Source organism: Colobus angolensis, unplaced genomic scaffold (assembly GCF_000951035.1).
Source record: "Colobus angolensis palliatus isolate OR3802 unplaced genomic scaffold, Cang.pa_1.0 Scaffold218, whole genome shotgun sequence".
In the NCBI taxonomy this organism is placed as follows: domain Eukaryota; kingdom Metazoa; phylum Chordata; class Mammalia; order Primates; family Cercopithecidae; genus Colobus; species Colobus angolensis.
In genome coordinates, this window is record NW_012115355.1 from 477630 (window position 1) to 504957 (window position 27328).

At 36.5% G+C, this 27328-nt stretch overlaps 1 protein-coding gene across 1 annotated transcript in view; it reads left to right on the forward strand.

Annotated features, from left to right (window-relative positions):
* TDRD3 (tudor domain containing 3) overlaps positions 1-27328 on the forward strand; it is a 188042-nt gene that overhangs the window by 1241 nt on the left and 159473 nt on the right. The gene's annotated exons all lie outside the window — the stretch shown is intronic.

Below are 27328 nucleotides of genomic sequence, written 5' to 3' on the forward strand. Positions count from 1 at the left end.
CCCGACCCCGGCCGAGCGGAGCGCCGGGGAGGACCTGCAGCACTTTCCACGCTGCCGCTCCAGGGAGGGGGTGTTTCTGCGGCGGGACAAGGGGAGGCGAGGGCTGGGAACGAAGTGCGGTGCAGAGGGACCAACGCGGCGGAGCCCACGGGCCCATAGGAAGTTGAGGGCAGAGCGGAGCACAGCCTGCGCTGCGGTCGGAGCCGCCTCTTCTTGCCTCTTATTTCAAAGTATAGTGTGGACCAGTGTGAAGCTGCCCTCCGAGTCACACACACAACTTCTGGAGCTAAGAATGACCGTATTGTCAACTCGTGGGGGTGCTCGGTAGAACTTTTCTTGAAAGGATGGTGTTCTGAATTTAAGAGGCCTTTCGTGTCAAGATTTTCAGGATTTGAAAACAATACAAAATTATGTGAAATTAGGCAGTTTCTGGAATTGCGGCCATTACGGTTGTAATCATCCCGTTTAATTCAGTAACGCTTTTCCCAGACTTGCACAGTCACAAGGTACAAGGGTAGGAACGGGGATGAAAAAGATTTGCCTTGGCTCTCTGCAATTACTGCTTTGGAAGAAAGAGTGAGGCATTAAAAGACCAAACAAAACCAGGGGGAATAGTGGTAAACCGTATGTACAGAGGAACAGATGAGTGCACTGTGGAATGGGAGGGAGAGTTAATTTCCTGAAGTGGACTTGGGAAGATGGTAAGGAAAAGGCTTTCTAGCACAGAGCTGCTAGAGATGAGACAGGGAAGCGCTTATTGTTTTGCAGAACCTACACAAGATCTATATGGTTCGTGAAAGATGTGGATTTGATTTTGTGAATAAAGTTTTTGATCAGTGGAGGGATATAATCAGAACTGTGTTTTGAAGAAGCCCCTCCTGGTTTTAAAGGTACTTGTGTTGTTAAACACCCCATTTTACAGGTGAGGAGACTGAGGCAAAGAGGTGTTAAGTAACTTTCCCGAAGTGACATGGCTAGAAAGTGGTGGAGTTCAATGTTGAGCACAGAGATCCTGGCTCTAGTCCTGGTTCCTTTAATTCTTATGCGTTATTGTTCCTATAGTTTTTTCACAGAACAGCATTGGCGTGAAAGATTGTAGAGTTAAAAACTCACTGTCTTCAGTTTTGTTTTTGTTAAATAGGAATCTCTTCTTTTAGTTTTTTTTACCCACAGGGGTGTCCTGAATTATCTTGGGTCGCTCTTTCATTTGCCTTTCTCCCCATTTATCATTAGATTGTGCGTTGATGCTTCACACTAGTAATATTTTCATTTACAAACTCAGTATTTTACTACTTTTCAACATGACCCCGCCTCCTCTGGAAAGATTAGTCTCATTTTTTAGGTCCCGAACACATGCTGACTTTGTTTTCTGTGGCCTCTTATGCTCTTCCAGGGCAGGGAACTGAGTCTTACTTTTCTCCTTATCTGGATTGTCAAGAAGTGCACCAGATTGTAGGTTCTTTGTAAAGTCTAATACAGTTGACCTTGGAATGCCCCTGCCAGTCAGAATTCTCTGGACAGGGCCTTTGCAGAAGCTTAGGCAGAGTCCCACACTGCTTTGTTACATTGTTGTAAATCTTCAGCAATGTTATATTGTAGCATTTGCTACTTTGTATTGCAACTTATTTGTTTATGTTTCTCCCACCTCTCTGTGCTGCTTCTGTGTGGCAGTAACTCATAAAGGCAGTAGTAATCTGTGGGGCTAATAAGACTATCTTTCTAGGAATTGTGAGTTTCATGTAATTCCTGCTAGGTCTTGAACAAACTAGGCATGAGGATCTCCTAGGCTTTCAGGTGGCTTCGACTAAGTCTTTAATTAGGGACTTACTATGTTAAAATTTAGAATCACAAAGGTTTAAAGGCAGAAAAGAGCACTGGAAGGAAAATTTCTGACTGAAGGGCTTTCACTAGCTCATTTTAGTTCTTACATCCTGAGTTTGCTGTTACACTTGGGGTTCTCTGTTACTGTCACTGACAAACCATTTTTCTTAGTATTCAACTCTATGTGCTTACTTGTAGAAGCTAAAAAGAAATAGATGCTAAACATGGAAACACTATTGTTAAATCTGTTCTACAGGCTTTACCTAAAATAGCAGATTAGGGAAATATTTAGTGCCGAAAAGTTTACAATTCTGAAAATATGATCTTCAGGGGGGTACAGAAGATCTATGTAGACCAATCTGTTCAAGTTTACATTATTTTTAAGTGCAGTTTTTTTCCTTCTTAAGGTTTTAATCTTCATTAGAACCGCTGTAAAAATCAGTATTTTAAAATACAGCTTCAAAAGTAGCTACCTGGCAGACTTAAAATAATTTTTTTTCTTCAGTGGCCAGTAGCACACAAACGATTTGCTGATTTGAACTTAAATGTTTCAGGGCTTTCTACAGTATAGTGATTATGTTTAAATAATGCACTAAATGGTACCTTGTAAGGCTTAATTATATGAATGGAATAACTTCATGGGGAAAAGAAATCTGACTCTGAATTTATCTAGATAACAGTATTACTCGCTCTGCATTTTTGTTTTCTCTCTTCAGAGATTCATTCTCCTTTGGGATGATATCCTTGATCACTCTGAGTGGAAATACAAAATTCTACTCGTGGGAGAAAGATTTAAAAGGTTGATCTCTGGACATTTTGAATTTTTCTCTTCCATCTTCATCCTTTGTTTGTTTGTTTTTAACAGAAACATGTCACGGGGTACCAATCAGTTGTGTTTTTGTTTTTGAAAAGTTATCTTCTGGCTGGGCATGATGGTGGCTCATGCCTGTAATCCCAGCACTTTGGGAGGCTAAGGCGGGTGGGCAGGAGTTGGAGACCTGCCTGGCAAAAATGCTGAAACCCCATTTCTACTAAAAATACAAAAAAATTAGCCAGGCGTGGTAGCAGTCTCCTGTAATCCCAGCTACTTGGTGAGGCTGAGGCAGGAGAATCGCTTGAATCCAGGAGGCGGAAGTTGCAGTGAGTCAGGATCGCACCGTTGCACTCCAGCCTGGGCAACAGTGCAAGACTCTGTCTCAAAAAAAAAAAAAAAAAAAAAGAGTATCTTCCGTGGAATTAGTGTTGCATAGCTTTAACTCTCTCTTTGTGCATATGAGAAAACTGAAGCACAGAGTTTTCAATAATTTGCTCAGTTATAAATGGCAGAACCAAGAATGGAGCCCAGATGTCTAGAGTAAAGATTCAGTACTCATTTCCACCAAAAATTAACAGAAGTGACCGCATCTAATTTGAATTATTGATCAAAAGTGACACATTTTAAAATTGAAAATTGGGTTGAAGCATTTTGTGGTGTGTAAATTTACTTTCCTAGTCCAGGAAAGATAAAGGGCCTATTCTGAGGGGTGATCCTGTTAGAATCAAATAAATGTTTGCCTTGCAGTGAATCAACTAATTGCATACTAGGCTTATCTGAAAATCTGGTACATTCTGTGTTTTTTGAGGTTTAAGAATACAGTTGGCCTTCCATATCTGTGGGTTCTGCATCCTTGGATTCAACCAGTCACAGATCTAAAATATTTGGAAAAATAAAAAAAAAATACAACAATAAAAATAATATGAATAAAAAATAAAATATAACTTTACAGAACATTTACACTGTATTAGGTATTTTAAGTAGTCTAGAGATGATTTCAAGTATACAGGAGAACATGTGTAGGTTGTATGCAAATACTGTACTACATTATTTTGTGTCAGGGACTTGAGCATCAGTAGACTTTGTTATCTGTGGGGGCCCTGGGACCAATCCCTTATGGATACTGGGGGATGACTATATCTGAAAAAGTGGGACACTATATTGTGTGTCTTTGCTTCTTTTACCCAGTAGTTTGAGTTGAAGACCCTTTAAGGTAGCATATGAAATAGCATTTCCATTTTGTTTTGAAAGAACATGTAGTCTTAGGAAGCCCAGGTTTCTGACACCCAGTAATTAGCCATGGAGTACTCTAGGTTTTGTTTTGTTTGTTTTGAGGGCAGAGATGGGATGGAGAGGATAAACAAAGGTCTCCTTTTAACCTCTTTGGGGTTATTTCCATTTGATTATTGGTGCTATCACCATGCTGACATCCTCTGGCCCAAGTGCATACATAACTCCTTTCCCTTCGTTTCACCTTTAAACAACTAAGAAAGGCTACAGTTTATTAAGGTCTTTATCAAAATGTAGAACAAGAAAACAACCATGAGACAAATAGAAAAGATAAAAAGCATGATGACAGTACAGGTTATAAAGTGATTATTGTGCTCTTGTATTCAAGGGCCCACTCTATTCCACATTACTTTGAGGATAGCTACTACAAAGAGGTGGAACAACTTCAGGATATTTTGCTGGAATTTCTAATTCCTAGTTTTTGACCTGTCCACAGATGAAGGGCTTCTTTTCATATTCCATTACATAGAGGCTTCTTCTCGGACACATTAATGACCATGACTAAGAAACTCAGATTCCCAGCCTGCAGCCACTGCTGTGCCTTTGTTTGTTCAGTTCTAATTTTCTTAGAGACACACCTTTTTTCCAGGAGATTACTGGTGAATGATCTCACTCTTCAGATGAGAAACATTGTGTAGCAGCATCAGTACAACCTCTGCAGTAGCAGCAATATAATTATACCTTCTTATACTAGTGGTAATAGACATAAAATATGAGTTTATGCATATAACAAGAGGGTATTAGAAGTTTTGCTCCCTCACTATTCCAATACATCTCTTAGAAATAGGTAAATATTTGTAGAGATATTGGTCATTCTTTATAAGGTTTAATATTAAGTGCAGGGTTTTTAAAATCTAGAATTATGATATACCTTTAATTATCATACTTCATGGCCTTTAAAGTATGTCATATGTATAAGACTAGGCAGATGTAAATAGCTTGGTATACTCTTTTGGAAAGGATTTGAATCATTAAAACATATTTTTAGATGCTGAAGAACATTAGAGGAAACCAATTGCTTTTTTTTTTTTTTCTTGAGACAGAGTTTCACTCTTGTTGCCCAGGCTAGAATACAATGGCGCGATCTTGGCTCATTGCACCCTCCACTTCCCAGGTTTAAGCAATTCTCCTGCTTCAGCCTCCCAAGTAGGTAGGATTATAGGCATGTGCCACCACACCTGGCTAACCAATTGCTTTTTAATCAGATTTTAGTGGAGCTTGTTGGAGACATCCTTCTATTTTGAAATATTTTCTATTTCTTTAATGAACATTTGTAACTATCTCTTTGGCTTATATTGTTTGTGAAACTAAAATGTTCAAAGGTAATAAGCCTTGTTGACTTTCTGTCTCAAAATATGTTACACATTGCTTTACAGCTTCTACTGATACCGTAAACTGTGAAAAATGACTGGATATTCTCTTGAATTGTGCAAGTGTTCAGGTTTCAAGGTGCTGTTTGCAGTGATTTTTTTTTTGGTAACTAACCTATAAATCTAGTTTCAACTGCTTGTAGACTTGACTGCCTTAAGCATAAAGGGGGTATAAAAAGAAACTTGCTACCTCAGCAGATTGAAAATAATTTTCTCCTTTCATACAGCAGCATTTGCTAAATCAACTAAAAATTGCATAGTAACATTTTAAGAACCATAAAAATATGACTATATCAACTTTTTTGGCTTATGTTTTCTCCTTTTGACAAAAGAATATTGGCATTTTGACTTATCATGTTTCAGTTAAGTGCCATCAGTCTAGAAATTCATTCTTTCTGAAAGGTCTAGGATATAGAAGTAGCTGAAGAACAGTATTGCCAGATAAATTTTGGAAGAAGACTACTGAATGCCCAGAAATTTTCATGTAAAAATTTAAGAAACAGTTGTGAAGTCATAGCACAACAAAGAAAAGCAAACAAGATGGGGCAAAAATGTATGGTAATAATGTAAAGTATAAAGAAGGGTGTGAAATCAAAGACACTGATAGCAGAAAGGAAACAGGTTGGTAATGGACAAAAGGAGGAAAGAACTGCGTGGTGCTCTAGGGCTAGACAGAGAGCCTATATGTACCATAGCACTGGAACCCCAACAGGTTTCACATCTCTATTAGATGGGTGCAAGTGTGTGTATGTACTTCTCACATGTAGTACAATTTTATGGCCTTAAAAGTAGAGGCAAATAGCAGTATAGTGCTCTTGAATTATAGTATCTTTACAATAATAAGTAAGGCATATACAAAGAAATATGTAACTCTACACAATAATGTGTGCACTGAAATACATTTAGTAAATATTTATATCTCCTGTATACAAAGCACTGTGTTTGTTGCTGAGATATGATGTACAAGACAGGCAGAATTTAAACATGATATACACTGTTGTTTTACTTGCAAGATTTTGTTGAAACACATCTGAGAGCAATTAACCCAGACTTGGGAAGGTTGGAAGGCTTTCCAGTACTGATGATGGATAAGCAAGGTTTTTGTATATGTCTTCTTTAAATATCATGTCTTCTGCTCTTTGTCTAAGGAGAAAACAAGGCACTGTATATGTCTTCTTTAAATATTGTGTCTTCTGGTATTTGGCTAAGGAAAAAACAAGGCGCATTCATCAATGCACTCATTCAACAAATAATCTTTTTTGTTGTTGTTGGTTTGTTTGCTTTTTGAGACAGAGTCTCACTCTCTTGCCCAGGCTGGAGTGCAGTGGCATAATCTTGGTTCACTGTAACCTCCACCTCCCAGGTTCAAGAGATTCTCCTGCCTCAGCTTCCTGAGTAGCTGGGATTACAGGTGCCCAACAGCACGCCCAGCTAATTTTTGTATTCTGAGTTGATATGGTTTGGTTCTGCATCCTCACCCAGATCTCATCTTATAGCTCCCATAATTCCCATGTGTTGTGGGAAGGACTCGGTGGGAGGTGATTTAATTATGGGGACAGATCTTTCCCATGCTGTTCTCGTGATAGTGAATGGATCTCACGAGATCTGGTGGTTTTAAAAATGGGAGTTGCCCTGCACAAGCTCTCTTTTTGCTTGCTGCCATCCACATAAGATGTGACTTGCCCCTCTTTGCCTTCTGCCATGATTGTGAGACCTCCCCAGCCATGTGGAACTGTTAAGTCCAATAAATGTCTTTCTTTTATAAATTGCCCAGTCTCAGGTATGTCTTTATCAGCAGCATGATAAAGGACTGGTAGAGACAGGGTTTCACCATGTTGGCCAGGCTGGTCTTGAACTCCTGACCTCAAGTGATCCACCTGTCCCGGCCTCCCAGAGTCCTGGGATTACAGATGTGAGCCACAGTGTCCAGCCTCAACAAATAATTCTTAAACACCATATTGTGGCAGGAACTTTCTTAGTACAGTCAGATATAGTCTTATAGGGGAAAAAAAAATTAATTACATATTCAAACATGCTGCATCTATAAAAAATACTAGAGAGGAGAAGAGACATCATTCCAAATGCACATACTAAGGGGGAATTAGTCTTTTCATGGTGGTCAGAAAATAGCAGAATTACTAAAGGGGAATTTTAGCCTTTTCATGGTGGTCAGAGAATGCTACCCTGAGATCTGGAGAATGAGTGTTAACTGACAAAGTAAGGGGAGCACAACATCTGCAAAAGTCATGGGGCACTGGGGAGCATGGTGAATACAAACATCTGAATGACCTGGGTGACTAGAGGGCAAGACAGAGGGACAGTGTAGTGAGATGGAGTTAGGAGCTACTTAGGGACAGATCACATAGCTTGGACCTTGTTGGTCATGTTAGGATTTATTTTTATTTTGAAGGTAATAGGAATCAGTTGAAGAGTTTTAATCATGATGTGAGGATTATGGTGGGGATAACATCATGTTTTTGAAGTATGCTTGGGCTGAAGAAAATGGAGCCGGGCAGGACTATTAAATAGATGGCGATGGTTGAGATAGAGAGCAGCAGATTGATTTGACAGATATTTGGAAGGTAAATGGACAGGACTTTTTGACGGATTGGACATGAATGTGACTGAGGAGTTGTCAAAGACTTGACTTCTAGGTTTTGGGCTTGTATCCTCTAATCAATTACAATTCAGTTAGATAGGGACTCTTAGAAGATGGTCATATTTTTTGGGGTTGGGTCGTGAGTTAAGTTGGTCATTACTTGAGTGTGAGATCCCTTTAAGTCATCTAAAATAAGATGTCAGGCATTAGGAAATATGAGTCTTGCACTCAGAAGAGAAGACTGGTCTACAGATAAATCTGGAGTCATTCCAGGATAGGTGGTGATTGAAATGGTATATTGATAAGATCATCTAAGGCTGCAGCTGTCCGGTATGGTGGACATTAGTCACATGGCTGCTGATCACTTGATATGTGTCTAGTCTAAATTCAGATGTGCTACAAATGTAAAATACACAGTGAATTTGGAAGACGGTACTAAAAATGAGTGTAAGGATCTCAGTAATTTTTATATTGATCATACTTTAAAATATATTTTGTTAAAAGAGTTATTAAATTAATTTCACATGTTTTTACTTTTTAAAATATGGCTACAAGACAATTTAAAATTACATATGTGGACATTATATTTGTTGGACAGTACTGATGTAAGAACCAAGCTTTGAGTAAGAGGCTGGGTTCAAGTACTGAGAACTTTTAGCATTTTTAGAGGAGAATTAACCTTTAAGGAGCTGCTAGTCAGGCAAAAAAGCTTTAGAATTCATTATAAAGTCATTGAGTTTTTCTAAGAAGAGAAAATGGATATATCTTTTAGAGGTCTTTGATAAGACTATTTGATATGGTCAGTATTAGTTTATTGACTTGCTGATATTGGAGACTCAGAGCAGCTTTTAAAACATTCTTTATAAATTTAGATATCTGAAAGTCTTTTAAAAAATTCCCCACAATCTTTCTCCAGATTCCTCTAAATATATAAAATGCAAGTAAAATTTAGCTGCAGCTTTTCAGAAGGCAGTCTGTCATGGATATTACATGAAGATGTTAATGAAAATTTTTTATTTTACTAAATTTCTAAGTGGGACCATGAAGAGTTTGAAAATTAATAAAGGTGGATTTTGTAAAATACCTAATGTGAAACAATAAATGTAAGTATTGATGGAAAAACTTGCTAAATAAATTAAGCCAGTATTTTATAATGAATTTGGAATTGACTCAGTTCAAGCTTTGTTTTGAGAGAGAAATAGGGACATATGTTAAGTTTAAGTGTCCATAACGTTGATAGTTTGATTGATGCCTTATGACTTTGTCAGCTTCTGTAAGGGAAAGATCAAGTCTTTTCATGTTTTTGTAGTATTCCAAGCATTTAGCAGGATGTAAGTTGCACAGTAGACACTTAAATACTTGTGGAATGAATGTTACTCTCATCTTAATTGGTCTTGGTATCATTCATCATTTTGCTTTTGTGTCCTGAAGGGACATGAAACTTCTTCAAGCTTTTTGTAGAGTAGAAAATTGTGATTTCTGAAATGAATGTTGTGAAATTTAAACAAAGTGTTATGAAAAATGTGATCTCAGAAATGCAGGAAATAGCCTTACGAAAGCTTTCTCTATTTGTTGATATTTTCTACCTTGTTTATAGAATTCAACTGTTAAGAGATATAACTAGTGATAATGTAGATAATACACTTAAAGGTATATGTTTGTATTTAGTTAGAAGAAAATTTTGAAATATGTTGATAGCATTCCTAAACCGTCTCTTTAGGGTCCTTGAAATGTTGTCTCTCATGGTAATATTAGTAGAAACTGTTTTCAGAACTATTTCTTTCACATTTGATGTTTTATGAGATAGCAACAAGTTCTTTTTGATATTTCAGAATTGCTTATAGCTTAGTACTTCAGTGATATGGTACGGCTGTGTCCCCACCCAAATCTCAACTTGAATTGTTTCTCCCAGAATTCCCATGTGTTGTGGGAGGGATCCAGCGGGAGGTAATTGAATCACGAGGGCTGGTCTTTTCCCGTGCTATTCTCATGATGGTGAATAAGTCTCGTGAGATCTGATGGATTTATCGGGGTTTCCGCTTTTGCTTCTTCCTCATTTTCTCTTGCCACCGCCATGTAAGAAGTGCGTTTCACTTCCTGCCATGATTCTGAGGCCTCCCCAGCCATGTGGAACTGTAAGTCCAATTAAACCGCTTTTTCTTCCCAGTCCCAGGTATGTCTTTATCACCAGCATGAAAAAGAACTAATATAGTTAATTAGTACCAGTAGAGTGGGGCGTTGCTGAAAAGATACCCAAAAATGTGGAAGCAGCTTTGGAACTGGGTAACAGGCAGAGGCTGGAACAGTTTGGAGGACTCCGAAGAAGAAAGGAAAATGTGAGAAAGTTTGGTACTTCTTAGAGACTTGTTGAATAGCTTTGCCCAAAATGCTGATAGTGATATGGATAATAAGATCCAGGCTGAGGTGGTCTCAGGTGGAGATGAGGAACTTGTTGGGAACTGGAGCAAAGGTGACTCTTGTTATGTTTTAGGAAGGAGACTGGCAGCATTTTGCCCCTGCCCTAGAGATTTGTGGAACTTTGCACTTAAGAGAGATGATCTAAGGTATCTAGCAGAATAAATTTTTAAGCAGCAGAGCATTCAAAAGGTGACTTGGGTGCTGTTAAAAGCATTCCGTTTTAAAAGGGAAACAGAGCACAAAAGTTTGGAAAATTTGCAGCATGACTATGTGACAGAAAAGAAAAACCCATTTTCTGGGGAGAAATTCAAGCCAGCTGCAGAAATGTGCGTTAGTAGCAAGGATCCTAATGTTAAACCCCAAGACCGTGGAGAAAATGTCTCCAGGCCATGTCAGAGACCTTCATAGTAGCCCCTCTCATCACAGGCCTGGAGGTCCAGGGCAAACAAGTGGTTTCGTGGGCTGGACCTAGGGTCCCTGTGCTGTGTGCAGCTTAGGGACTTGGTGCCTTCTGTCCCAGCCACTCCAGCCATGGCTGAAAGGGGCCAACATACAGTGGCTTCAGAGGGTGGAAGCCCCAAGCCTTGGCAGCTTCCATGTGGTGGTGAGTCTGTGGGGGCACAGAAGTCAAGAATTAATGTTTGAGAATCTCCGCCTAGATTTCAGAGGATATATGGAAATGCCTGGATTCCCAGGCAAAAGTTTGCTGCTAAGATAGAGCCCTCATGGAGAACCTCTGTTAGGGCAGTGTGGAAGGGAAATGTGGGGTTGGAGCCCCCACACAGAGTCCCTACTGGGGCACTGCCTAGTACAGCTGTGAGAAGAAGGCCACCGTCCTCCAGACTTCAGAATGATAGATCCACTGACAGCTTGCACTGTGCGCCTGGAAAAGCTGCAGGCATTCAACACCGGCCCGTGAAAGCAGCTGGAACGGAGGCTATACCCTGCATAGCCACAAGGGCGGAGCTGCCTAAGACCATGGGAACCCACCTCTTGCATCAGTGTGACCTGGATGTGAGACCTGGAGTCAAAAGAGATCATTTTGGAGCTTTAAAATTTGACTGTCCCACTGGATTTCAGACTTGCATGGGCCCTGTAACCCCTTTGTTTTGGCCAACCTCACCCATTTGGAACAGCTATATTTACCCAATACCTGTACCCGCCTTATCTCTAGGAAGTAACTAGCTTGCTTTTGATTGTACAGGCTCATAGGTGGAAGGGACTTGCCTTGTCTCAGATGAGACTTTGGACTGTGGACTTTAGGTTAATGCTGAAATGAGTTAAGATTTTGGTGGACTGTTGGGAAGGCATGATTGGTTTTGAAATGTGAGGACATGAGATTTGGAAGGGCCAGGGTTGGAATGATAGGGTTTGGCTGTGTCTCCACCCAAACCTCTACTCCCAAAATTGTATCTCCCAGAATTCCCATGTGTTCGTGTTATGGGAGGGACCCAGGGGGAGGTAGTTGAATCATGGGGGCCAGTCTTTCCTGTGCTAGTCTCATGATCGTGAGTAAGTCTCACAAGATCTGATGGGTTTATCAGGGGTTTCTGCTTTTGCTTCTTCCACATTTTTTCTCTTGCCACCGCCATGAAAGAAGTGTCTTTCACCTCCCGCCATGATTCTGAGGCCTCCCCAGCCGTGTGGAACTGTAAGTCCTGTTAAACCTCTTTTTCTTCCTAGTCTTGGGTATGCCTTTATCAGTAGCATTAAAATGGTTTGGTACATTCAGTTAGAAAGGAGTTAAGATGATGAGATTATATTTCATGCTAGGGCCTTTATTGAGGCAAAGAAGTAGGAATCTAGGTATCTTGCAGTCTAAGTTGTCATAGAGTTCAAGTCCACTGGGGTTTTACCTGAGGACTCTGCCAAACAGTTTACTCTTTTGTTTCTTGCAATTGTGAGCACCAAAAAGGATGTGTGTGTGTTACTGTTAGGACATAAAGCATGTAAAATGGGCTCCTCAGTATCCTTGCTCGGTTCAGTGTACTCAGAATGGCAAGTACTGGCAACCCTTTGTGTCTGTGCTGAGAGTGCGAGTTGATATTCAGGGGCTTGTACTCTTAGTAATTGGTGACTACCTTTTCTCTAGGCTGCCTGCTGATTCACTTAGTATGTTCTAATTTAAGTAATAATGAGATTTCTCGGGATTGTGTTGATTTGACTTCTTTCCTCAGTTTTGCTTCTTGGGGATGGATAGGGTAGGGTTAGTTCTCAGGCTGCATGAGAATCTTCTTTGGTTGCTACATTTGGAAGTTGTACAAGAGCTGGATGTACATTTTCCCTTATTTTGGTTGTTGCTGATAAATTTTTTGACTGCTTTTTCTGGTTGTGGATTTTTTCCTTTGATTTTTATGTTATTTCCCTGTTTAATTAATTACTCATTCATCAAAAGTCTTTATAAACATATTAATTAGATGTCTCCCTGGTAAAGTTGATACATAATGAAAGTTTTTATATGTGTATATTAAAAATATAATGGCTATACAATACCATGAAATTTCAATGACCATTTTTATGCCTGTGTTTACATTATTGTTAGTGCAAAATGACCACCCAAAATAACACTTAACTTTGTTAATAAACATACCTAACTGCTCTTTGCAACATAGACACCTGCCATAGTACTGCCATTAAATTTTCTACTAGTTATAAAGACTTATTTAGCTGTGATAGTTCACAATTAAAAGACACACTCATATAATTAGATGTAGTTTCTTAACAAATTGAGAGTTTAACAAGTTGAAATTTTGATTTGGTATCATGAAAAAAAGAGTGCAGTGTAGTGGTATATACTTTTACAGTTACAGGGTAATGAGAATGGACTTAATAATACATGACAGAAATTATGGTGTGCCTACTGAAGTTTGATTATCTTGAAAGTGCAACAGAGCCTTGACATTTTTATCAGTTTCTACTTATGTGAATAAGCATTTATTTTGAGCAAAATGCAAAAGCAGATTAAATACCAAACTAGCTTGAGCTACATTTTTCTAATGCTTAAAAAAAGTGCCCTGCATTAATTAGGTTGAAGGCTAGGCTGACGTAAGAGAAGCCTGAAGAACATAGGTTTTTTTCGTTTTTCTTTTTTTTTTTCTGGTCACAGAACAATCCAGAATAGTTAGTCAGTTCTGCTCTGTGCTGTCATTTAAGGACCCAGGTTCCTTTCATCTTATTGCTTTGATGTCCCCTCACCCCTTGCTACTCCAAGTGTGGTCCACAGACCAGCAGCATTGACATCACCTGCTAGCTTGTTAGAAGTGTAGAATCTCAAACCTCACCAGCATCTTAATTTTAATAAGATTCTTATTAAATAATCTTATTGCACATTAAAGTGATTATTTTGCACATTAAGGTTTGAGGAGCAGTACTCTAGTTTATTGTCATTGTCTTCATGGTCATAGCAGAGTAGCTGTCTGTCACATTTGGGTTTCCCTGGCTGGAATGGGAAGAACAGTAGAGAGCCATAGAGTCAGTTCCCTGATGAAGAGACATCATATCCTTGGTTTCTAAGAACTTTAATCTGACATCCACCTGAAAGGGATTCTGAGCACTGTGGCCTAGCTCAGTGATTCTCAAACAATCAACTAGTTAAATCTTATAAACTATAAAACCTTGTGGCAGTGTGAGATTGCTCCAAAAGTTTCTGTACATACCTGTCATGTGGCAGTAACAGAGTTTGTGGGTTGGCATTAATCTATAAACCACACTTGAAGTAGGTCTTATTTGACATATTTGAATTTTTCATTTGGTGACATTGTTCAACTTATGGTAAATTTGAGTGAAGTGGTGTGAGTAAATGAGGCTCTGTCTTTTTGGCCTTTCATACTTTTTGATTTAGTTTACTTAATATTCTACTTTTTAAAAAATAGTATTTTTAATGATAATCTTATGTTCGTAAGGACTTTTCAGCTTGCAAAACTCATTTCTCTACATTATATGGCATTCTATAATAATAGTTAGTATGGACTGTATTTGCTTATAAAAAGGGATTACAAGCTTTATTGGTTTAATCATGCTGATAAGCGGTTTGACATATCAAGAAATGGATGAATTTTTTAATGAAATAATGCCTTCTTTTTATGTATTTTGTAACTTTCTTATACTTTTAGTTATGAATTAATGTTTATTTTGAATTGGTGTTATGAAACTTATCTGGGCCATTATATTGGCCAACTGCTTGATGTATTTTATTATTCTTGCCTTGACATGTTTTCATGGAAAATAAAATGGAATTGGACTGTTGGTAGTCTTTTAAAATGGTTTACCTTATCACAGTAGCTTTCATTTCCTGTGTAAATTAAATTGTTTATTGTTATTTATAATGTTTTAAGCAGAGGTATATGTAAAATATATAATTATAGATCTTTATATATCTAAGATGTGTACTTTAAAAGTGGAAAAATAGGCTCACGTTTGACTGAATGTTTTTATTATTTTCAACTTGCCTGTTGCTGTTATGGCCTGCCTGGTATTCCCTGCAGTATCCCTGTACCCCCAGTTTTTTTTCTTTTTTGCCTAAGTACCCAATATATATGAACTAATAGGTCAACAGGAAGTTAGCTTGTGAAAATGCTGCCAAGGAATGGGCTCAAAAGCTTGAATCACTTTGTGTTTGAAACTGAGATGTGTAAATTAAATGATTTTGGATAAGTGTTTATATTAGAATTAATTCGTTAATTGTAATTAATTAGAATTTGGTCACAAAACTGAATTATTGTGAGAGATTACTGAGAAAAAGAAAAGAGTTACAAAAACACTACCATGTACCTTTTATATTCAGTTATATTTATGTCTGCTTGAGAAGCTGTATGGCTGGTGTTTACGAGCATGGGCTCTTGAAGACCAATTCTCCTGAGCTGAGATCAGTGCTGGTTCTGCCATAGATTAGCTATAACCTTGGGCACATTTCTTAACTGCTCATGCCTCAGTTTGCTTATCTATAAAATGGTATCAATATTGTACCTACTTCATAGTATTGTTAGGAGGATTAGTAAGTTAATACACACAAAGTGTTTAGAACACTGCTTGGCATATGCTGAATGCCCAGTAACTACTTAATGTTCTTGCTATTGTATGTCAAGACTGGACTCTCTTAAATTAGTGTTGCCAGTTAAATACGTTCACATTACTTGCACACATGAATTTCTGATCTTGTGTCACCTTTGAAAAAAGTTGATGCCCTTTACTCTATTTTAGATTACCTTATATAGCCTGTGAGAGTGTTACTTTGGTAAAGAGAAAATCTTTATGTCTTATAGATTTTTAGTCTCAAATATATGTATATATATCTCTCTCTTACCATTAGCATTTTATAATCTTATAAATATTAGTGTCTCAAAGATAAAATGGTACAGGTAGATAGAATAGTTCATATAATATTACATTATTTCACTTGTACAGGAAGAATAGAAATTTGAGAGAGGAAACTGTCAATATTCTGTCTCTTAATATGGACATGAATTTAAGTCTCAGCTGAAGGGAGGTAATTTCATATTCTTGTTGAAATGTTGCATTAAGTATTTGCCTTTTATTTTTATAAATAAGGATTTCACTTAAAGAGTAGTGTGTTGCCCTCCTCAAAAATTAAGTGTGTGGAACCAGTTGTGCTATATATAAATTTATGAGACAATGTATGTTTTTTTTTAAGTGCAAATGCTTTTTTTTTTTTTTTTTTTAAAGAAGGACATGTCTTTTAAGTCTAGTTTTTGAAGAAAGAAAGATTATATAGCTTTATCCTAAGGAGTTGGCAGACTATGGCCAGTGGGCCAAATCTGGCCTGCTACCAGTTTTTGTAAAGAATATTTTAGAAGAACACAGCCAGAACCACTCATACACCTACTGTCTGTGGCTGCTTTTGTGCTACAGGAGCAAAGAGTAGTTGTGACAGAAATCAAATATTGTAGGAAAGCCTGCAATATTTACTATCTGGCTCTTTACAGAAAATGTTTGCCAATCTCTGCCCTAAGTAATTAGTAAAATAGATGTATTAGTTCTTTATTACTTAGAAAAAACTGAAGTTGGAACAAGTAGTTCCAACTGGTTCCAGAATTTGTCAAAAATAACTTGCCAAGAAAACCACAATCCTTGTTCTTATCCTTATTTGTAGTGACTGGTATGAATGGGGCTGCCTCATAAATTAGTAAATCGTAATTATTTGATAGGAATGTGTCAGTACTTGCAGTGGGGGCTTTCTGTCAAGTACAGAGTTATCAGGTGTTTTGAAATGGTCTACTGATTTTCATGGAACTTTCCATTATATCCTAGGGCAGATAGAAATCCTTCATTGGTTTCCATTGAGCATTCATTCCTATCACACTTGGACAACTTTTGGGTTCTGTAGAATACCTAGACAACAGACAGTGTTTTTTTTCTGTTTTTGTTTTAAAAAAATAAAATCAGTACTACTTAAACAGAGGGAAAAGAGTGAATATGAGGTTGAAAAACCTGTTAAAACACATCAGTCTTAAGTAAAATATAGGAGGAGTTTGTTCTTAGATATCAAAATATATTTGGTAGCCAATCAGATTTAAATTAAACTGATTGGTCATCAGCATACTGATTATTTTATATAAGAAATTGAACTTACGAAAAAAAAAATTTCATGTGTTGATTTGACCCAGATTGATGTTTTATAACAGTGTTTAGGGAACTAGGCATGAAGGGCCTAATGAGATCCTGTTTTACAATATTCATTGCCATTCTCGTTCATATTTTTCCTTTTTAGGTTTGTATTCTGAAACTTTGAGAATTACCAGTTCCACTATGTGGACATTCATATTAACCGGGATCCAGTGCACAATTTTCATTTTTGACATTATTCTGATTATATAATTATCTTATTATCTGATTATGTTATCCTGAATACATTACTATTTCATCAGAATCTTTACACGTCATCCAAGCACTTTGGTGTATCAGGACTATAATTAACATATTGGTAATAAGCAAACATACTCATTTAACAAATGTAAGCGATAATAGGCAAATGCCATTATTGGGAAGCTAGGCCTTCAGTGTTAGCTAACTAAACAGACCAATGCAATCTTTATAACTCATTCACACATTTAAAGAATATGAGAATTTTGAAGAGTACATTTATTGTTCTGTAAAACATGATTAATATCAATTTGTAAGATGTATGCAAATAAAATTGCTTTCTTTTCTCATATGGGCAAACTTTGTATAGATGCCTTGATGGATCTTCCGGGAACTACCATGTCCAGAGATTTATTGAGTTTTAACTAAGAGCCATGAAAATATTAGATTTGCCAGTTTTACAAAGATCGTTCTGGCCTTTATTTCAAGGATAGGTGAAGAGATCAAGGCTCAGGCAAAGACAATTTAAAGAAAAACATTCTTTAGAGACAAACTTCATCAATGTATCTTTTTCTTAAGGAAAATTGAAGAAAGGGAGAACTCTGGTTGGCTGTCAGTGTCCTTGACTTGTCTCCTTCCCCCATTTAAAGATAGAATCAGTTAATAATGTTTATTAGTGTTAATGTTGGACATTTTAAAATACCCTTTGCTTAAGAATTAATAACTTCGTTGGATGGCTCAAAAATTGTGTTTTGTAAGTTGATAAGATACTGATTTTTAGATTTAGCATGCTACAATATCAAATCATGGCAAAAATGATCCACTTTATGATTTCACTGACTCTTTTCAATAATTAAGGTTTCTCTAAGTGTAAAGTGTAAAGATTTTTAAAGGAAGATGTGGAAGTACTCATAATATAGTTCTTAGTCTAAATTTCTAACGAGTTTTTTTTTTTAACTAAGGAAGTCTTAAGAACATATTTACCAAACAGTGATTATTGAAAATGGTAATACTTGCTCTTACCTTTCCCATGATCAGTTGAGCTGATGTGGTCAACTACTAATTCTATCCTTAGTGCTATTTCCAAAGCAGTATGTGAATGAAGCTGTATTTAAAAACATTCATTTACCAAGTAGATATTCATTAAGCAAGACTTTTTTCTCCAAAATCTGGGTTTCCTTTTTTAAGAAAATATTTTATGAATGCCTTTTCTTGTTGTTGTAATGTTTAGCACATGTATGACTGTGTTCATATGCACATTTGTTTGCATTAGTCTTTATATCACTTTTCACCTCCTCACTTATACCTACTGTTTCTTTGGACTGTCTGCTACAGTCTGGCTTGTGCTTCTTCCACACTGCTGAAATGCTTTTGCCAAAGTACCAGTGACCTTCCAGTTGTGAGATATCTTTCAGATCTTTCCTTGCTAGCTCTGTTACTTTGGACGGTTTATGTCTACCTTGGAATTCACTGTTAAGACATTATAGTGTCTTAAAGTTCACTATTCCTTGTCTCCCCTAACACTGTTCTCTTCTTCTTGTTCTTGTTCTCTTCATTGCTTTCTCATCATTCATTTTTTGTCTTTTTATGATATTCTTATACCTTTCCCTGGCTTTTCTTAGTTTCCTTATTGGTACTAACAAAGTTCTATCTTTGGTTCACTTTCTTGTTCTTCTGACTTTAACTCATCAATCTCTCTCTCTCTCTTTCTTTCTCTTTTTTGTTTTTAGGTCCAGTCTTATTCTGTTGCCCAGGCTGGAGTACAGTGGCATTATCATAGCTCACTACAGCCTCAATCTCCTTGGGTCAAGTGATAAACTCACCTCAGCCTCCCAAGTAGCTAGGACTACAGGCACATACCACCCTACATGGCCAATTTTTTATTTTAGTAGAGGTAGGCTCTTGCTACGTTTTCCAGGCTGGTCTCAAACTCCTGACCTCAAAGTGATCCTCCTGCCTCAGCCTCCCAAAGTGCTAGGATTACAGGTGTGAGCCATTGTACTTGACCCAGTCTTATTTGCTTTCATAATTTAATTTCTTTTTTCTTTTTGTGAGATGGAGTCTTACTCTGTTTCCTAGGCTGGAGGCTATCCCAGCTCACTGCAGCCTTTGCCTTCTGGATTCAAGTGAGTCTCTTGCCTCAGCCTCCCAAGTAACTGGGATTACAGGCTCCTGCCACCATGCCTGGCTAATTTTTGTATTTTTAGTAGAGATGGGGTTTCACCATGTTGACAAGACTGGTCTTGAACTCCTGACTTCAGGTGATCCACCCGCCTCGGCCTCTCAAAGTGCTGGGATTACAGGTGTGAGCTGCCACATCCGGCCGATTTAAACTAATTTCTATATGCTGATGATTCCTAAATCTTCCTGGGCCTGAACTTCAAAATACAGCCTTATGTATGAAATACTCTCTGCACAATTTGAACTAGATATCTCAGGGGCACCTCAAACTCTTCATGCCTCTCACTGTACTTCTCTTCCCCTCTATCTCCCAAGTTTTTCTTTTCTTTACACTCTTGTTTTAGAGGTGGTACACTTATCTCACCATTCATGAGTCATTTTTTTTTCTTTTTCCTGTTCACTCATATTTAAATTAAGAATCAGACCTGCCAGTTTTACCTTCTGCTTCAGGCCTTTATTCTTGAGAGTAGCCTCCTGTTTGGTCTTCTTGCTTACTGTCTCAAATCTATCTTTTCTATAGGTGATAGAATGAGTTATCTACAAAGGTTGTCTAGTCTTTAGATCTTTTGTCACCTACAGGATGAAGTGTGTCTTACAAAGGTATGCACAGCCTCTTATTTCCTTGTGGCATCCGTTTTTGCTCCTACTTCTCTAGTAGTTTATGCTCTAACAAGACCAACTTGCTTGTGGGTCTTTTATGTGCATGGTATTTTATGTCCTGCCACTGTACTATTTCTCATCTTGTCCTTTCTGCTTGGATGTTTTTCTCCAATTAAGTTAGTTAATTCTTGTCCATCATTTTAAAACATGGCTGTCATCTGTTATAAGAAGTCTTCCCTGATAGAAAGTAGGTACCCTTCTTCTGAGGTCCTTTAACATTCTATCTCTAGCTCCCTGTGCTATAATTAATTGTTTATATGTTTGTCTCCTCAAGTAAACCAAGCTTCACTGGGACTAAACTTATTTGAGGTCAGTACCATGTTTTCTTCATCTTTGAATTCTTGGAACTAGTACAGTGTCTGCCACGGAGTAGATCGGGACTCAACAAATGTTTATTGAATAAATAAACTGAATGGACTTGTCTTTTTAAATTGTAGCACAATTAATATACATTAAAATGCACGGCTCTTAAGTATTTAGCATGATAGGTTTTGATAGTTGTGTACACTTAGGTAACCCCCATTCTAAACGTGATATAGAATGTTTTCATCACCCAAGAAAGTTTTCTCCTGCTCTGTTTCTTCTGTGCCCACAGATTGTCTTTTTTTGATATCTGGCATCATGGATTCACTTTCCTGTAATTGGATATTATAAAAATGGAAACCTTATTTCTTCTGACATCTTAGAAGTGTAACATAATGCTTATGAGATTCATTCATATTTTTGTCTGTATTGATAGTTCATTTTTTATTGTTGAGTAGTAGTTCATGTTTGAATATACCATAATTTGTTTGGTCATTCTCCTTTTGATAGACAATAACCAGTTTTTGGTTATTATGAATAAGGCTTGGAACATTCATTTATAAGTATTTTTTGTGGGTATATGTTTTCATTTCTCTTAGAGGATATCTAGGAGTGAAATTGCTGGACCGTAGGGCAGATTTTTGTTTAATTTTATAGGAAATAGCCAAATGTTTATTTCCAAAGTGGGTGTGACATTTTATACTCCAACCAACAGTGTATGAGAGATCTGGTTTCTCCACTTCCTCACCAGTATTCTGTTTTCAGTCCTTTTGATTTGAGCTATTCATGCTGGTGTGAAATGGTATCTCATTGTGGTTTTAATGTGTATTTTCTTAATGACTAAAGATGTTGAGTACTTTTTAATGTGATTATTAGCTCTTAATAAAGTATGTATTTGAGTATTTTGTCCATTAAGAATTTGGATTGTTGTACCCATCACTGATAGACTAGATAAAGAAAATGTGGCCCGTATACACCATGGAACACTGTGCAGCCATAAAAAAGAATGAATTCATGTCCTTTGCAGGGACATGGATGAAGCTGGAAACTAATAGGAACAGAAAAACCATTCTCAGCAAACTAACATAGGAACAGAAAAACCAAACACCACGTGTTCTCACTCATAGGTGGGAGTTGAACAGTGAGAACGCATGGACACAGAAAGGGGAACATCACACACCGAGGCCTGTTGTGGGGCAGAGCGGGGAAGGGGAGGGAGAACATTAGGACAAATACCTAATGCATGTGAGGCTTAAAACCTAGATGACGGGTTGATAGATGCAGCAAACCACCATGGCACATGTATACCTATGTAACAAACCTGCACGTTCTGCACATGTGTCCCAGAACTTACAGTAAAATAAAAAAAATAAAGAATAGATGGATGAAAGGAGAAAGAAAGGAAGAAAAGGAATAATTTAAGGTAAATGTGGTAAATGCTAATATTTTAAAAATCTAGGTGGTGTGAGCAGGAATTTTTAAAAATTATTTTTAATGTTTTTCCTGTAAGTAAAAATATTTCATATTAAAAGACAAAAAGAGATGAAAACGGATTTTCATCTCTTTTGTAATTATTGTGATTATGTGTTTTACATGTAATACATCATGTAATGATATGTATCATACTAGATTATTAATATTACAAATATATACTTAGAAGATAGATACCATTACATCAAGTTAATGAAGTGTAGAAGAAGTATGATTTTTTTCAACTTGTAATTATTTCCATAAAGGTTAATGTTTTTTACCCAACAACAACAACAAAAAGAAATTGGATTGTTGGACTTCTTAATGTTGATTTGTAGGAGTTGTTTATATGTCCTAGATATGAGTCTTAAAATACACATGCTGTGAATGTTTTTTACAATCTGTGGCTTTTTAGTTTATTTTATTAATGGTATTTTTTGATAACTAAATATTTTAAATTTTGGTCAAATCAATTTTGTCAGGTTTTTTTTTTCTTTTATAATGAGGGCTTTTTATGTCCTGTTCAAGAATCGTTGCTTACTTCAAGTTTGTGAAGATACTTTCTTATGCTTGCTTCCAGAAGCTGTAGGATATGGATTTTATATTTAAGAATATGATCAAATTATGTTGGTTTGTGGAGTGGGAAGGAAGCATGGTATTATTTTTATTTTTATACAGATATTCAGGTATTTCAGTAACATTTGTAAAAAAAAATTTCTTTATTGGATTGACTTGGCATTTTGATTGAAAATCTGTTGACTGTATTTTGTGGGTCTATACCTGGATTTTATTGTTATATTATTCTATTTGACTGTCCTCATGCCAATATCACACTGTCTCGATTGATGAAGCTTTATGATAAGTACTGATAACAATTAGTGTGAGCCCTCATCTTTTCTTTCAGGTTAATTTGGGTATTCTTGAGCATTTGCATTTCCATATTAGTTCATTTTCACACTGCTGTGAAGAAATACCCGAGACTGGGTAATTAATAAAGAAAAAGAGGTTTAATGGAGTCACAGTTCCATATGGCTTGGGAGGCCTCACAATCATGGCGGAAGGCGAAGGAGGAGCAAAGGCACTTCCTATATGGTGGCAGGCAACAGAGCATGTGCACAGGAACTGCCTTTTATAAAACCATCGGATCTCATGAGACTTAGTACTATCACGAGAATAGCATAGGAAAAACCCGCCTTCTTGGTTCATTTACTTCCCACCTGTGACACATGGGGATTATGGGAGCTACAATTCAAGATGAGATTTGGGTGGGGACACAGCCAAATCATATCACATATGAATTTTAGGATCAGTTTGTCTATTTGCTGAAGAAAATCCTACTAGGACTTATGATAACTAGAAAATGGTGGCAGTGTAGTAAATAACTTCCAAAAATCTTTCCCCCAAAGTATACAGATAACTTCACATCTAAGCAAAATCTGTGTAAAGCGATGCTCTCAACTTTGTGTGAGCACACAGAATGTGGAAACTATCAAAGATCTGTGAGTAAAAAGAAAAAGTTAAAAGCCAGCCCCATGTTTCCACACACTCCTATGCCAATCTTGTCCCACTTGTGGGACTTTGTTGATCCAAGGCAGACCTCAAAAAAAAAAAAAAAAAAAAAAACTATAGAAAAGCAGAGAAGAGATGCAAATAAAGTGACTGGAGGGTGGTAGGAATGACCACCAGAAAGATCAAATCCACACTAAATGTGAAAAATAAAGAAACTTAGTATATTAGGAAGATATTTGAAAGTAAGGAGAGGTGCCAAATAAAGGGCCAGAGAGAAACAGATGAAAAACAGTGGGTCAGGCATGCAACTTAAAATAGACACATGCCATATAAAGGAATTGGTGTGTGAATTAAAGGGATAGATTCTATTTAAATGGGTAAGTCTAATTTCAAAGAATAGGTATGATTTAAAGGGTTCAGTTTTTGAAATGCATAGCTTCTGGGAGAGAAAAAAACAAAAAGGAAGGAAGGCATTTCCTTTGGCAATTGGAAAATAAAGACGAAAAGAAGGAAAAGGGAAAAATTAAGGCCCTGTGAGACAAAAGAGAACTATAAAAGTGGAGGATTCATAATATGCCCTCTAATGAAACCAACCACTTCATTAAAGTATATGGCATTGATTGACTGGTAGGAAAGGGTGACATTGGACTAGAAATATTGTAAAACAGCCCAATGTCACAAAAGTGAACAAAAATATATCTAAATCAGGAAACAAATTTGCACACAGACCAAGGAAAATTCTTTTCCTCCAAAACAACCATGAACTATAACTCTAAGTTCATACTCCAACAGAATTAAATAAACAAGCATTTGGAAGTATGAAAAATCACTTGAATCAGAAATTCAAAAACTGAAGACAGAAGTGGACAATAATAAACAGGGACAAATGGGGGAAAAATGTTGATGGAGCTTTGGAAAGAAATGGAAGACGATATCAGAATTATTTTGGAAATAAAGAATACATTACAAGGTACTCAAGGGAAAATGGACTAGAATGAAAATTTGATAAAGAGCATTGAAGAAAGAAAAACAACTATGAGAATTTAAATAAAGAAGAAATGTCAGAGAGAAAGTAGTTGAAATGTAAGACTTAGTCAAGGAAGGAATATTTATTTTATTTGAGTCCCTAACGGGAAAAAACCAAAACAAGTGAAAAGAGCTGATACCTAAAACTATAATTCAAGAAAACTTTCCAGATAGAAAAAGATGGAAATCCACACATTGAAAGTATGCCAAGTGCAATGAAAGATTAATCCGTAGCGATTAACTGCAAGACATATCCCAGTAAAAATTATTAGTTTATTAAGATAATGATAAAATCCTTAGGACCACCATGAAAAAAATTCAAATAAAAGCAAAAGAATTACTTGCTTTGAAAAGCAAGTAGCATCATGCTTTTCAAAACCAATATATAAAGCAAGGCAAAAATAGAGCAGCAGCATTCAAAGAAAAGTCAGTGGAAGTATGAATTTGAGATTTTATATCTAGCCAAGCTGCTTTTTAAATATTAAGGCTATATAAAAATAGTTTTCATCATACCAGAACTTTTATGCATCAAGAAATAGAGCAACTAGCTTTCTGAAACAGAAACTTCAGGTGTTTGCAGGGACACATACATAGAAACATAGCAATAACAGGATACTGCATTATACTACTTTTATTACAAGATAGATTTAAGTGGACAAAATATAAGGAGGTAGAAGATGTAAACAATATAGCCAATAAGGTTGATCTTCTGGGTATACTGTATATTGAATGCTATACCTTGATAAGACAAAATACTCATTTTCTTAAGTGCATATGGCACATTCACAAAAACCGATTATATATTATGTTATAAGGAAAACATTAATAACTTCCATAAAGTAAAACTATTATAAACACTGTGTTTACAGTGCACTAAAACTAGGATTTACTAACAAAACCAAATACAAGCCCTTTCACCTAGAAATTAAAAAAATTGACTAAACAACTTTTTAAAAAGTATTTTAAAAAATTGTAAAAGAAATACAATTAAATGTATTTAATTGTAAAAAAATGTAATGACAGTGAAGACACTTTATATCATAATTTATGTGGTGTATTTAAAGCAGTGATTAGAGGAAAATTTATTTTACTATTATTAATAAAATGGATAAATGATAAATGAACTAAATTTTCAGTTAAAGAACGAGGTAAGTCAAAAGAAAGGAAGAAAAATAATAACTATAAAAGCAGAAATTGATGAGCAAAAGAATAGAAAAAGAGTCACTCTAGCAAATAAACCAAAATCCTGATGTTTTCTCTCCCTGGCCATGCAGTGTTTTTATTTTTATTTTTATTTTTATTTTTTGAGACGGAATCTAGCTCTGTCGCCCAGGCTGGAGTGCAGTGGCGCCATCTCGGCTCACTGCAAGCTCTGCCTCCCGGGTTCATGACATTCTCCTGCCTCAGTCTACCGAGTAGCTGGGACTACAGGCGCCCGCCACCGCGCCTGGGTGAGTTTTTGTGTTTTTAGTAGAGACGGGGTTTCACCGCTTTAGCCAGAATGGTCTGGATCTCCTGACCTCGTGATCTGCCCGCCTCCGCCTTCCAAAGTACTGGGATTACAGGCGTGAGCCCCCGCCCCCCGAACCCCAAAAAAAAAAAAAAAAAAAATGGAAATGAGAATTACTAATTCATATTTATCAGCTAACATATATATATGGAACTATTTTATTTTTTTGACAAAAAATTATTTGTTTAGTATTTACCTGTTTAACATAGTGACACATTTAAATGGCTGCCCTTTTTAATTGTAATATTGTGCTTCTTATATGCCTCTTTCATTTTTTACTTCATTTTAATGTACAGGAAATGGTTATGTTACTAGATTGTAAGACATATGATTGCATATACTAGAAACAAATAGATATTTGTCTTAATTGCCTATGATAATTGAAGTAGATTTTCATTTTAAGATTTTGAATGACATTAAATTTTAAATGTAAATTCTAAAATGACTGATTTTTCTCTGTGCAATATAATTTTAAACTTTATTGCTTACTAACTCTTTCTTGACATTATTGTTTTAAATTCTGACATAAATGGCAGATTGAACAAAAATGATAGCAATTCATTTTGCATTAGAAATTCTGTTCCAGGCAGAAACAGTTGTACAGTCTAATGGAATAACTTATTTTCTTATTGATAAAAAACTTTCAATTGTAAAACTGAAAGATTTAAACAAAATAAATAATAAAAGTATTTCCTTCTTTCTGATACTTTTCTTTAGTTCTCAGTGAACTCCATGTGAGTAGCCTGCTAGAAATATGTAGTCAGGCTTACCAATAAGGAATCATATACACTTCTGACTATTAGCTCTAGCCTTTGAAGAAATTCCCTTTATCATTAGACAAATTTTATTCTCTTTCTTTCTCATTAGAATCCATATTTTGAATATCATTATGTTTTGAAAATATTTTATAGAGTAAACAAGAGCACCGTGTTTAAGAGGAAAGAAAACTAATACTTATTTAGCACCTCCTGTATTCCAAGCATATGCTAGATATTACATGCTATCTCCTCATTTTTTCTTAGAAAAACTCTGTAGATCAGTATTTTCAGGATTGTCGTTTTTGGTAGGGGGAAACTGAGGCACAGAAAGACGAAGTAAATTGACTAGGGTTCCACACGTATTAAAAGGTAAGGCTTAGATTTTCATCCAGTTTTCACTACAAAGTGATAGTTTCTCCAGCTACTCATGAAAATGCCTTCCAATTTTTATAATACCTTACATTTATAAATAGCATTTCTGATGTAAACTTAACCAAGTATGTGATCATCTTGGGGTTAATTCTGGAAGGCCTCACCTTGAGAAACTCTCGGCATGGACTTTGTAGGCACCAGTGCTATGAGTGCAGCAGTCAGTGTAGTGTTTAGGGCAGTAGGCTTCATGTAAGCCTTTTGACCTGATGTAATAAATATAGCCACTACCTTTGTGCTGAGAAAAAGAGGACAGAAATATTAAGTAATCTCACATCTTAAAATCTGATTTATTAAAAAGTAACCCCAGTTCTGCTTCTGAATTAATGTATGAAAATATAGAATTAGAGG